A 12,108-nucleotide genomic window follows, 5' to 3' on the forward strand; every position below is an offset into this window, starting at 1 on the left:
ATATACATGGGCTGTCATTCCATCGTTATGCTGATGACACCCAAGTTTATCTGCCCTTAAAATGTAATTCAGACGGTTTGGACACTCTCAGGGCTTGCTTGTCAGATGTAAAGTCCTGGCTGTCTCTAAACTTTCTGAATTTTAATGAAAGTAAAACAGACATTATAGTCTTTGGTCCTTCGGATTCATTTCATAATCCCAAAGCTAATCTTGGTGGGCTGTCTTCTTATGTGAAGACATCAGTGAAAAACCTCGGTGTTGTCTTTGATGACTCTCTGAAATTTGATAAGCAGATAAACTTTTTGGTGAAATCATGCTTTTTTCAGTTGTGAATGCTAGCAAAAGTAAAGTAATTGCTCTACTTCAAAAATTTTGAAAAAGTAATCCATGCCTTTATATCCTCCAGGCTGGATTACTGTAATTCTCTGTATGTTGGGATTAGCCAATCAGTTTTGTCCCGATTACAGTTAGTTCAAATTGCAACAGCCAGACTGTTTACGGGTACTCAAAAACGGGACCACATCACTCCAATTTTACGCTCTCTGCACTGGTTACCAGTACGCCACAGAATTGATTTTAAAATTTTACTCATAGTGTACAAATCTCTAAATGGTATGGCTCCATCTTAACTTTCTGACCTATTGATTGAACATGTTCCCACCAGATCACCTCGGTCTTCCAACCAGAGACTGTTGGTTATCCCTAGGTCGAAGTATAAGTGCAGAGGTGACCGTGCATTCTCTGTAGTTGCCCCCAGACTCTGGAATGAATTAGCTATCACAATCAGACTTGCCCCCTCTGTATCTGCTTTTAAATCTATCTTAAAAACGTATTTGTTTGATAAGGCTTATAATCTAAATTAACATTCTCCTGCATTACATTTTATTGTTTTTATTATACTTTGTGTATTTTTAAGTAAATGTGTTTTTGTGTTTTTCATTACATTTTTTTGTAAAGCACATCGGACAACCATGAGTTGTAATTAAATGGTGCTATATAAGTAAATTTTCCATTGCCACTGCCATTACCTCTCCCTCCCCAGGAGGAGGGCCGGGTGGAGAATCTGGAAAATCTCGACGAGAGAGTGGTTTTCTCTGTCACTGGGCCACAGGAGGGCACAGAGAGTCGTGGACGGACCAATAGCCGACCACACTCATCCTCCTCCATCGCCAGTAGGCAGCAGCAGGTGGTTCGAGAGCGTCAACAAAGGCCCTACTCACGCACCCTCTGCCAAACTGTGGAACCAGGTAAGTGTTGCACCGCACACCCAGACCCCTCTTCGGTCTGCTCACAAGCTGCCTGAGTTGGGTCCCTGCATTCCACCTCGCTGCCCCACTGTGGGTACGGCGGTGGTTCCGCTTGCACGGTATCTGGGTGCCTGGCCAGTGCTACCCAGCCCATCTCACTGGCTTCTGCGGATCAGCCTCGGCTATGCGATTCAATTCGCCCGGCGTCCCCTCAAGTTCAGTGGCATCCGCTTCATGGCAGTGAAGGCGGCCGATGCTCCTGTGTTGCATGCAGAGATCGCAGTCCAACAGGTGAAGGACGCGATAATGCTGGTCCCTCCAGCCGATATGAGGATGAGGTTTTACAGCTCTTACTTCATTGTAGCCAAGAAAGACGGTGGGTTACGACCAATCTTGGATCTGAGTGTCTTGAACCGGGCCCTTCACTGGTTACCGTTCAAGATGTTGACGCAGAAATGCATCTTCGGGTGCATCCGTCCCCAAGATTGGTTTGCAGCGATCGACCTGAAGGATGCGTATTTTCATGTGTCGATACTTCCGCGCCACAGACCATTTCTGCATCTTTTGTGTTCTCGTCCGAAGGACATGCATATCAGTACAAGGTCCTGCCCTTAGGGCTGTCCCTGTCTTCCCGTGTCTTCACAAAAGTTGCGGAGGGGGCTCTTGTTCCGCTCAGAGTGCAAGGTGTTCGCATCCCCAACTATCTCGACGATTGGCTCATAATAGCACAGTCTCGGGATCAGTTGTGCATGCACAGGGACCTGGTGCTCCGGCACCTCAGCCAGTTGGGTCTTCAGGTCAACTGGGAAAAGAGCAAACTCTCCCCGATGCAGAGGATCTCTTTTTTCGGTATGAAGTTGGATTCGGTTGAACAGACACCACGCCTCACAGAGCAATGTGCAAAGTCGGTGCTGAACTGCTTGAATACATTCAAGGGTAGGACAGCGGTCCCACTGAAACAATTTCAGAGGCTCCTGGGGCATATGGCAGCTGCAGCGGCAGTTACACCACTGGGGCTGCTTCATATAAGACTGCTTCAGCACTAGCTTCATGGCCGAGTCCCGAGGTGGGCGTGGCAGCGCGGAACTCACCAGGTCCAAGTTACACCGGCCTGTCGTCAAACCTTCACCCCGTGGTCAGACCTTGTGTTTCTCCGGGCAGGGATGCCTCTAGAACAGGTCTCCAGGCATGCTGTGGTTTACACGGATGCCTCCACCACCGGCTGGGGGGGCCACGTACAACGGGCAAGCAGTGTCGGGAGTATGGACGGGCCCCCAACTGCACTGGCATATCAATTACCTAGAGTTGTTAGTTGTGCGCCTTACCTTGAACCGTCTCACAGGGTGCTTACAAGGCAAGCATGTGCTGGTCCGATCGGACAAAACGGCGACCATTGCGTACATTAACCGACAAGGTGGTCTGCGCTCCCGTTGCATGTCGCAACTCACCCGCCACCTCCTCCTTTGGAGTCGCCCTCCTTGGCATATTCCTCTGAGGAAGCACAGAGATGGGGTGCCCTGTGTCACCCACGGCCAGACCTCTGGAAACTTTATGTCTGGTCCCTGGATGGGACGCGGAGGTTCTAGGTGACCTACCCCAGGATTTAGTTGACACCATAACTTCGGCGAGAGCACCGTATACAAGACACGCTTACGCTTTGAAGTGGAACCTGTTCATTGAGTGGTGTTCTTCTCACCGAGAAGACCTCTGAAGATGCCCGATCAGAGTCGTGCTGTCCTTTTTGCAGCAGGGGTTGGAGCGAAGGCTGTCTCCCTCCAGCCTTAAAGTCTATGTCACTGTGGTTGCTGCTAACCACGACCCCCTGGAAGGGAAGTCGGTAGGGAAGCATGACCTGGTCATCAGGTTCCTTAGGGGGTCAAGAAGGTTAAATTCTCCCCGGCACCCCTCTATACCCTCTTGGGACCTGTCTCTAGTGCTCAAAGCACTACAGCAGGGCCCATTTGAGCCGTTACAGTGAGGTGAACTAAAGTTTCTTTCAATGAAAACTCTGCTCCTGCTTGCAATGGCCTCCATCAAGAGGGTAGGGGACCTGCACGCATTTTCGGTCGACGATTCGTGCCTAGAGTTCGGGCCGGCTGACTCCCAGGTAACCCTGAGGGTCCAAGTTACACCGGCCTGTCGTCAAACCTTCACCCCGTGGTCAGACCTTGTGTTTCTCCGGGCAGGGATGCCTCTAGAACAGGTCTCCAGGCATGCTGTGGTTTACACGGATGCCTCCACCACCGGCTGGGGGGGCCACGTACAACGGGCAAGCAGTGTCGGGAGTATGGACGGGCCCCCAACTGCACTGGCATATCAATTACCTAGAGTTGTTAGTTGTGCGCCTTACCTTGAACCGTCTCACAGGGTGCTTACAAGGCAAGCATGTGCTGGTCCGATCGGACAAAACGGCGACCATTGCGTACATTAACCGACAAGGTGGTCTGCGCTCCCGTTGCATGTCGCAACTCACCCGCCACCTCCTCCTTTGGAGTCGCCCTCCTTGGCATATTCCTCTGAGGAAGCACAGAGATGGGGTGCCCTGTGTCACCCACGGCCAGACCTCTGGAAACTTTATGTCTGGTCCCTGGATGGGACGCGGAGGTTCTAGGTGACCTACCCCAGGATTTAGTTGACACCATAACTTCGGCGAGAGCACCGTATACAAGACACGCTTACGCTTTGAAGTGGAACCTGTTCATTGAGTGGTGTTTTTCTCACCAAGAAGACCCCCGGAAATGCCCGATCAGGGTCATGCTTTCCTTTCTGCAGCAAGGGTTGGAGCGAAGGCTGTCTCCCTCCAGCCTTAAAGTCTATGTCACTGTGGTTGCTGCTAACCACGACCCCCTGGAAGGGAAGTCGGTAGGGAAGCATGACCTGGTCATCAGGTTCCTTAGGGGGTCAAGAAGGTTAAATTCTCCCCGGCACCCCTCTATACCCTCTTGGGACCTGTCTCTAGTGCTCAAAGCACTACAGCAGGGCCCATTTGAGCCGTTACAGTGAGGTGAACTAAAGTTTCTTTCAATGAAAACTCTGCTCCTGCTTGCAATGGCCTCCATCAAGAGGGTAGGGGACCTGCACATATTTTCGGTCGACGATTCGTACCTAGAATTTGGGCTGGCTAACTCCCTGGTAATCCTGAGGCCCCTTTCGGGCTATGTGCCCAAGGTTCCTACTACCTCTTTCTGGGATCAGGTAGTGAACCTGCAAGCGCTGCCCCCGGAGGAGGTAGACCAAGCCATAGCTTTGCATTGTCTTGTCTGATTCTTGAGAGGGTATGTAGACCGGACGCAGAGCTTTAGGACCTCAGACCAGCTCTTTGTCTGTTATGGAGGCTGGCAGAAGGGGAAGGCCGTCTCTAAGCAGAGGATGGCCCACTGGATTGTGGATGCCATCATCCTGGCTTATCAGGCACAGGGTGTGCCCTGCCCGCTCAGGTTGCGAGCTCACTCTATTAGAAGTGTTGCATCCTCCTGGGCGCTGGCTCATGGTGCCTCGCTGACAGATATTTGTAGAGCTGCAGGCTGGGCAACCCCCAACACGTTCGCTAGATTCTATAGCCTTTGTGTGGAGCTGGTATCCCCCTGTGTTCTCACCTCAAATGGGTAGAGGCACTGAGAGACCCCGGTTTAGTGTCGACTTGCTAGAACTGCTCCAGAGTGTCCGTACTGTAGGCCCTGTCGAGCTTCTCCGTCCCCTCGGCAGCCAGACGTGGCGGAACATCAGGCACCAGGCCCTCACTCTATGAATCCTTGAGAACCGGGGTAGGGCTGGTTTCCATATGTAGAGACCTAAGTGGATCCTATATGTGTAAAGTCCATGGTATAGCCTCAGAGCCTGTGTTTCCCTGGCAGACTTCTGCCATTTCCAAGAGAGTTATAATCACCTCTAATCTTCCATATGCACCTAAACGGTTGTTCATATGTGTAAGTGCTTCCGAAACCTCCTTTGAAAAGGATGGGGCTTCCACAGCATTCCTGTTCCAAGCGGTACGGGTATGTTTTCCCAGTGTTATCCAATCTTACTGAGTGGGTAGTGCTATAACAACAGTGACTGGTCGTGTTGTGAGCCCCGGCTTATACCAAAAAGGGGTGCAGGCAGCTCGCACAGGACACTGGAAGGGGCAGCATCCATGGCGCTTTGCTAGGGATCCCAATTCATCAGTTACAGACGTGACATCGACAGTGACCGACTGAAAGGGAACGTCTCAGTTACATATGTAACCCTCATTCCCTGAAGGAGGGAACGGAGACGTCACGTCCCGTCGCCACAGCTGCTGTACCACTGCTGAGCGGCCGGGTCACCGGCTCAGCTCCTAAGCGAAAACTTGGTGTGCGTTGCACCGGCTGCCTTTTTATGCTCACGCTGTGATCAGCTGAATGCAATTATCACATGCCAATGTGCATTGGCTTGTTTAGTTTACACTCGGGACCTGCACATATTTTCGGTCGACGATTCGTACCTAGAATTTGGGCTGGCTAACTCCCTGGTAATCCTGAGGCCCCTTTCGGGCTATGTGCCCAAGGTTCCTACTACCTCTTTCTGGGATCAGGTAGTGAACCTGCAAGCGCTGCCCCCGGAGGAGGTAGACCAAGCCATAGCTTTGCATTGTCTTGTCTGATTCTTGAGAGGGTATGTAGACCGGACGCAGAGCTTTAGGACCTCAGACCAGCTCTTTGTCTGTTATGGAGGCTGGCAGAAGGGGAAGGCCGTCTCTAAGCAGAGGATGGCCCACTGGATTGTGGATGCCATCATCCTGGCTTATCAGGCACAGGGTGTGCCCTGCCCGCTCAGGTTGCGAGCTCACTCTATTAGAAGTGTTGCATCCTCCTGGGCGCTGGCTCATGGTGCCTCGCTGACAGATATTTGTAGAGCTGCAGGCTGGGCAACCCCCAACACGTTCGCTAGATTCTATAGCCTTTGTGTGGAGCTGGTATCCCCCTGTGTTCTCACCTCAAATGGGTAGAGGCACTGAGAGACCCCGGTTTAGTGTCGACTTGCTAGAACTGCTCCAGAGTGTCCGTACTGTAGGCCCTGTCGAGCTTCTCCGTCCCCTCGGCAGCCAGACGTGGCGGAACATCAGGCACCAGGCCCTCACTCTATGAATCCTTGAGAACCGGGGTAGGGCTGGTTTCCATATGTAGAGACCTAAGGACCTAAGTGATGTGTAAAGTCCATGGTATAGCCTCAGAGCCTGTGTTTCCCTGGCAGACTTCTGCCATTTCCAAGAGAGCAAGAGAGTCCTCTAATCTTCCATATGCACCTAAACGGTTGTTCATATGTGTAAGTGCTTCCGAAACCTCCTTTGAAAAGGATGGGGCTTCCACAGCATTCCTGTTCCAAGCGGTACGGGTATGTTTTCCCAGTGTTATCCAATCTTACTGAGTGGGTAGTGCTATAACAACAGTGACTGGTCGTGTTGTGAGCCCCGGCTTATACCAAAAAGGGGTGCAGGCAGCTCGCACAGGACACTGGAAGGGGCAGCATCCATGGCGCTTTGCTAGGGATCCCAATTCATCAGTTACAGACGTGACATCGACAGTGACCGACTGAAAGGGAACGTCTCAGTTACATATGTAACCCTCATTCCCTGAAGGAGGGAACGGAGACGTCACGTCCCGTCGCCACAGCTGCTGTACCACTGCTGAGCGGCCGGGTCACCGGCTCAGCTCCTAAGCGAAAACTTGGTGTGCGTTGCACCGGCTGCCTTTTTATGCTCACGCTGTGATCAGCTGAATGCAATTATCACATGCCAATGTGCATTGGCTTGTTTAGTTTACACTCAAAGTGGATTGGTCTGTCTAAGCGAGATCCCAATTTGTCGGTCACCGACGTGACGTCTCCATTCCCTCCTTCAGGGAACGAGGGTTACATACGTAACCGAGACGTTTCTCATTAACTTCATAAAACGCCAACATTTTAAAAACTATTAGAAGAGCTCATGAAATCTGACAATGTCTGCAGTGCATGACAACAAACAGGTGTTAAGGAAACTGATGTGGTGTTGTTTGTTGCTATTTAATGCTGTAGGAATAAAAAAAAAATTGTTTGGCTCTTTAAAGGGGACCTTTAGCCTGGTTGTACCCTGTATGCAGTAACTGTGGTATAAGCAGTATATTATAGACCAGACTGTTGAATTGTTACATCAATATATCAGCTGAGGTATAATATCACCTCAGGCGCACATTACATTTTCAATAATTCAGTGGTCCAGTGTCAATTATTCTGTAATGCATGGCATACAGACACTCAAAATAAAAGTTACAGGACTGTTATTTAATTAAGAGTATATATATATATATATATATATATATATTTTTTTTTTTTTTTAAGTATAGCTATCTGGACACGTTACTGTTCTTTAACTTCCCATTAAGTTAAGAATAGATACTCTCATTCTCACAGGGACATTAGTCAACCAGTCACACACATCTTCTGGTTCTTCTCAGCATTATACAGCATAGCCCATGAAAGGTGTTGTCTATTGATTCAAAACAATGCGGTCCTTTACCGTCGAGCAGAGTAAACACATCCATTGCGTTTTGTCACACTGTGCAAGAATAGAAAGGTTTAGAGGAAAAATGGCAGTTGCTAAGTAACCATTTCAGTGGGTAGAACAGCAGATGGTGGTGATGTGATCATGAGTGATTCTGCATGTGTGTGTGTGTGTGTGTGTGTGTGTGTGTGTTTGCGTGAGGCAGATAAAGAGAGAGAGGGGAACTAGAGCAAAGTCCTTGATGAGAGGACCAAGAGATCATCGCTGCATTCAGGAAATTACCCTCGTTGCATAATGTTCACAGACATCACACAACCTCTGGCATCTGTTTGAAGTTCAATGGGATCTTAGATCAAGGCATGCTGGTTTGGATTGCACTAAAGATTTGCCGTACCACTACACTTTGTACATTGTTGAGTTGTTTTAGGAACTGTAAACACACATATCGCTGACATACAAACAGTTTGAGAGCCATTTTGAGGCTAATGATCCATACACAGACTTAAATCAAGCAATCAAACAAAACATGCCATTTACAGCTACAAAAAAAATTAAGAGTCCTATGCTACCACACTTACAAATATAATACAAATAATAATAACATTATTATAATACAATTTAAAAGAAAAATCTGTTTCAGTTTTTCTGTTTCAAAATTTCATGTTTAACCCCCGGAGGAGGTAGACCAAGCCATAGCTTTGCATTGTCTTGTCTGATTCTTGAGAGGGTATGTAGACCGGACGCAGAGCTTTAGGACCTCAGACCAGCTCTTTGTCTGTTATGGAGGCTGGCAGAAGGGGAAGGCCGTCTCTAAGCAGAGGATGGCCCACTGGATTGTGGATGCCATCATCCTGGCTTATCAGGCACAGGGTGTGCCCTGCCCGCTCAGGTTGCGAGCTCACTCTCTTAGAAGTGTTGCATCCTCCTGGGCGCTGGCTCATGGTGCCTCGCTGACAGATATTTGTAGAGCTGCAGGCTGGGCAACCCCCAACACGTTCGCTAGATTCTATAGCCTTTGTGTGGAGCTGGTATCCCCCTGTGTTCTCACCTCAAATGGGTAGAGGCACTGAGAGACCCCGGTTTAGTGTCGACTTGCTAGAACTGCTCCAGAGTGTCCGTACTGTAGGCCCTGTCGAGCTTCTCCGTCCCCTCGGCAGCCAGACGTGGCGGAACATCAGGCACCAGGCCCTCACTCTATGAATCCTTGAGAACCGGGGTAGGGCTGGTTTCCATATGTAGAGACCTAAGTGGATCCTATATGTGTAAAGTCCATGGTATAGCCTCAGAGCCTGTGTTTCCCTGGCAGACTTCTGCCATTTCCAAGAGAGTTATAATCACCTCTAATCTTCCATATGCACCTAAACGGTTGTTCATATGTGTAAGTGCTTCCGAAACCTCCTTTGAAAAGGATGGGGCTTCCACAGCATTCCTGTTCCAAGCGGTACGGGTATGTTTTCCCAGTGTTATCCAATCTTACTGAGTGGGTAGTGCTATAACAACAGTGACTGGTCGTGTTGTGAGCCCCGGCTTATACCAAAAAGGGGTGCAGGCAGCTCGCACAGGACACTGGAAGGGGCAGCATCCATGGCGCTTTGCTAGGGATCCCAATTCATCAGTTACAGACGTGACATCGACAGTGACCGACTGAAAGGGAACGTCTCAGTTACATATGTAACCCTCATTCCCTGAAGGAGGGAACGGAGACGTCACGTCCCGTCGCCACAGCTGCTGTACCACTGCTGAGCGGCCGGGTCACCGGCTCAGCTCCTAAGCGAAAACTTGGTGTGCGTTGCACCGGCTGCCTTTTTATGCTCACGCTGTGATCAGCTGAATGCAATTATCACATGCCAATGTGCATTGGCTTGTTTAGTTTACACTCAAAGTGGATTGGTCTGTCTAAGCGAGATCCCAATTTGTCGGTCACCGACGTGACGTCTCCATTCCCTCCTTCAGGGAACGAGGGTTACATACGTAACCGAGACGTTTCTCATTAACTTCATAAAACGCCAACATTTTAAAAACTATTAGAAGAGCTCATGAAATCTGACAATGTCTGCAGTGCATGACAACAAACAGGTGTTAAGGAAACTGATGTGGTGTTGTTTGTTGCTATTTAATGCTGTAGGAATAAAAAAAAAATTGTTTGGCTCTTTAAAGGGGACCTTTAGCCTGGTTGTACCCTGTATGCAGTAACTGTGGTATAAGCAGTATATTATAGACCAGACTGTTGAATTGTTACATCAATATATCAGCTGAGGTATAATATCACCTCAGGCGCACATTACATTTTCAATAATTCAGTGGTCCAGTGTCAATTATTCTGTAATGCATGGCATACAGACACTCAAAATAAAAGTTACAGGACTGTTATTTAATTAAGAGTATATATATATATATATATATATATATATTTTTTTTTTTTTTTTTTAAGTATAGCTATCTGGACACGTTACTGTTCTTTAACTTCCCATTAAGTTAAGAATAGATACTCTCATTCTCACAGGGACATTAGTCAACCAGTCACACACATCTTCTGGTTCTTCTCAGCATTATACAGCATAGCCCATGAAAGGTGTTGTCTATTGATTCAAAACAATGCGGTCCTTTACCGTCGAGCAGAGTAAACACATCCATTGCGTTTTGTCACACTGTGCAAGAATAGAAAGGTTTAGAGGAAAAATGGCAGTTGCTAAGTAACCATTTCAGTGGGTAGAACAGCAGATGGTGGTGATGTGATCATGAGTGATTCTGCATGTGTGTGTGTGTGTGTGTGTGTGTGTGTGTGTTTGCGTGAGGCAGATAAAGAGAGAGAGGGGAACTAGAGCAAAGTCCTTGATGAGAGGACCAAGAGATCATCGCTGCATTCAGGAAATTACCCTCGTTGCATAATGTTCACAGACATCACACAACCTCTGGCATCTGTTTGAAGTTCAATGGGATCTTAGATCAAGGCATGCTGGTTTGGATTGCACTAAAGATTTGCCGTACCACTACACTTTGTACATTGTTGAGTTGTTTTAGGAACTGTAAACACACATATCGCTGACATACAAACAGTTTGAGAGCCATTTTGAGGCTAATGATCCATACACAGACTTAAATCAAGCAATCAAACAAAACATGCCATTTACAGCTACAAAAAAAATTAAGAGTCCTATGCTACCACACTTACAAATATAATACAAATAATAATAACATTATTATAATACAATTTAAAAGAAAAATCTGTTTCAGTTTTTCTGTTTCAAAATTTCATGTTTAATGTGTTACTTGTCATTTCTTTGTAATCATGGAATTTACTTGCAATATCTAAAGTGAATGTTCTTTCTACACTTTTTTTTTTTTGTGTGTACTATATACAGAATTATATTTTCACCGAGCTGGTTCATATTAATGCCACGCAATCCATGTTCTTTTAGATTCCATAATTTTTTTTTTTTTTTAAGCACCGTGATAATGTCATATACGCCTACAATATTTTTTTGTTTGTTTTTTTGGGAATTGTTGATTCCATAAAGAATCTTTGACATCCATGGAAACTTTCCATTTCACAAAATGTTCTTTACAGTGGAAGATTATTAACACAAGATTAATCTTCACATGCATTTATTTAATTTCATTTCTTGACAACTGTTCACTCAAAGGTCCTTTGAGGAACCCAACATGTTTGTTCTATGGCATTGATTCAAAATCCCCTGTTGGAACTTTAATGTTTTTGTAAGTGTAGAGGAACAATTCCACAAAGAACCTTTCAGTTATTAAATAACCATGTTTCCTATAGTTGGAACATTTCAATAATCTGAAGAACTTTAATCCACTAAAAATTACTTTGTGTAAAGTTTCCATGGATGTTAAAGTTCTTCATATAAACATTGCCAATAATGTACTTTTATTTGTAAGAGTGTGATAGATCATTTTCTGTAAATAGCATTACTTACCAGTAAATAAACTAAGCACATCTGTTGTGGACATGCAAAGGTGACATGTCTGCACAAAGCTCTGCAGGTTTCCATACTTCCAAACTTTTACACAATATTGTTCATTACTTTGCAAATTTGTATATGAAATACTTTGACTAATTTCATTTTTCTATCAGCTACCAATTAGCATGCTATTACTTCAGTTTCCATTTAACATGCTTTAACATTTAAATCCATTCAGCAGAATTCCACAGACTTTCCCCCAAAAGCAATGCAGAAAATGCAAAAAACGACTCTGCAAAGTCTGACAAGACCTGGGGCAAAAACAGTGAATAACTGCACATAACTTTAAACAAATAATTTTTATGACACTACAATTTTCTATTCTTCAACCACAGATCATCCCTAATAGATTCTTCAAATGTTTTCAATCCTAGTCAAAAAT

The sequence above is a fragment of the Sinocyclocheilus grahami genome, unplaced genomic scaffold (assembly GCF_001515645.1).
Source record: "Sinocyclocheilus grahami isolate Dianchi unplaced genomic scaffold, SAMN03320097.WGS_v1.1 scaffold724.1, whole genome shotgun sequence".
Lineage (NCBI taxonomy): Eukaryota > Metazoa > Chordata > Actinopteri > Cypriniformes > Cyprinidae > Sinocyclocheilus > Sinocyclocheilus grahami.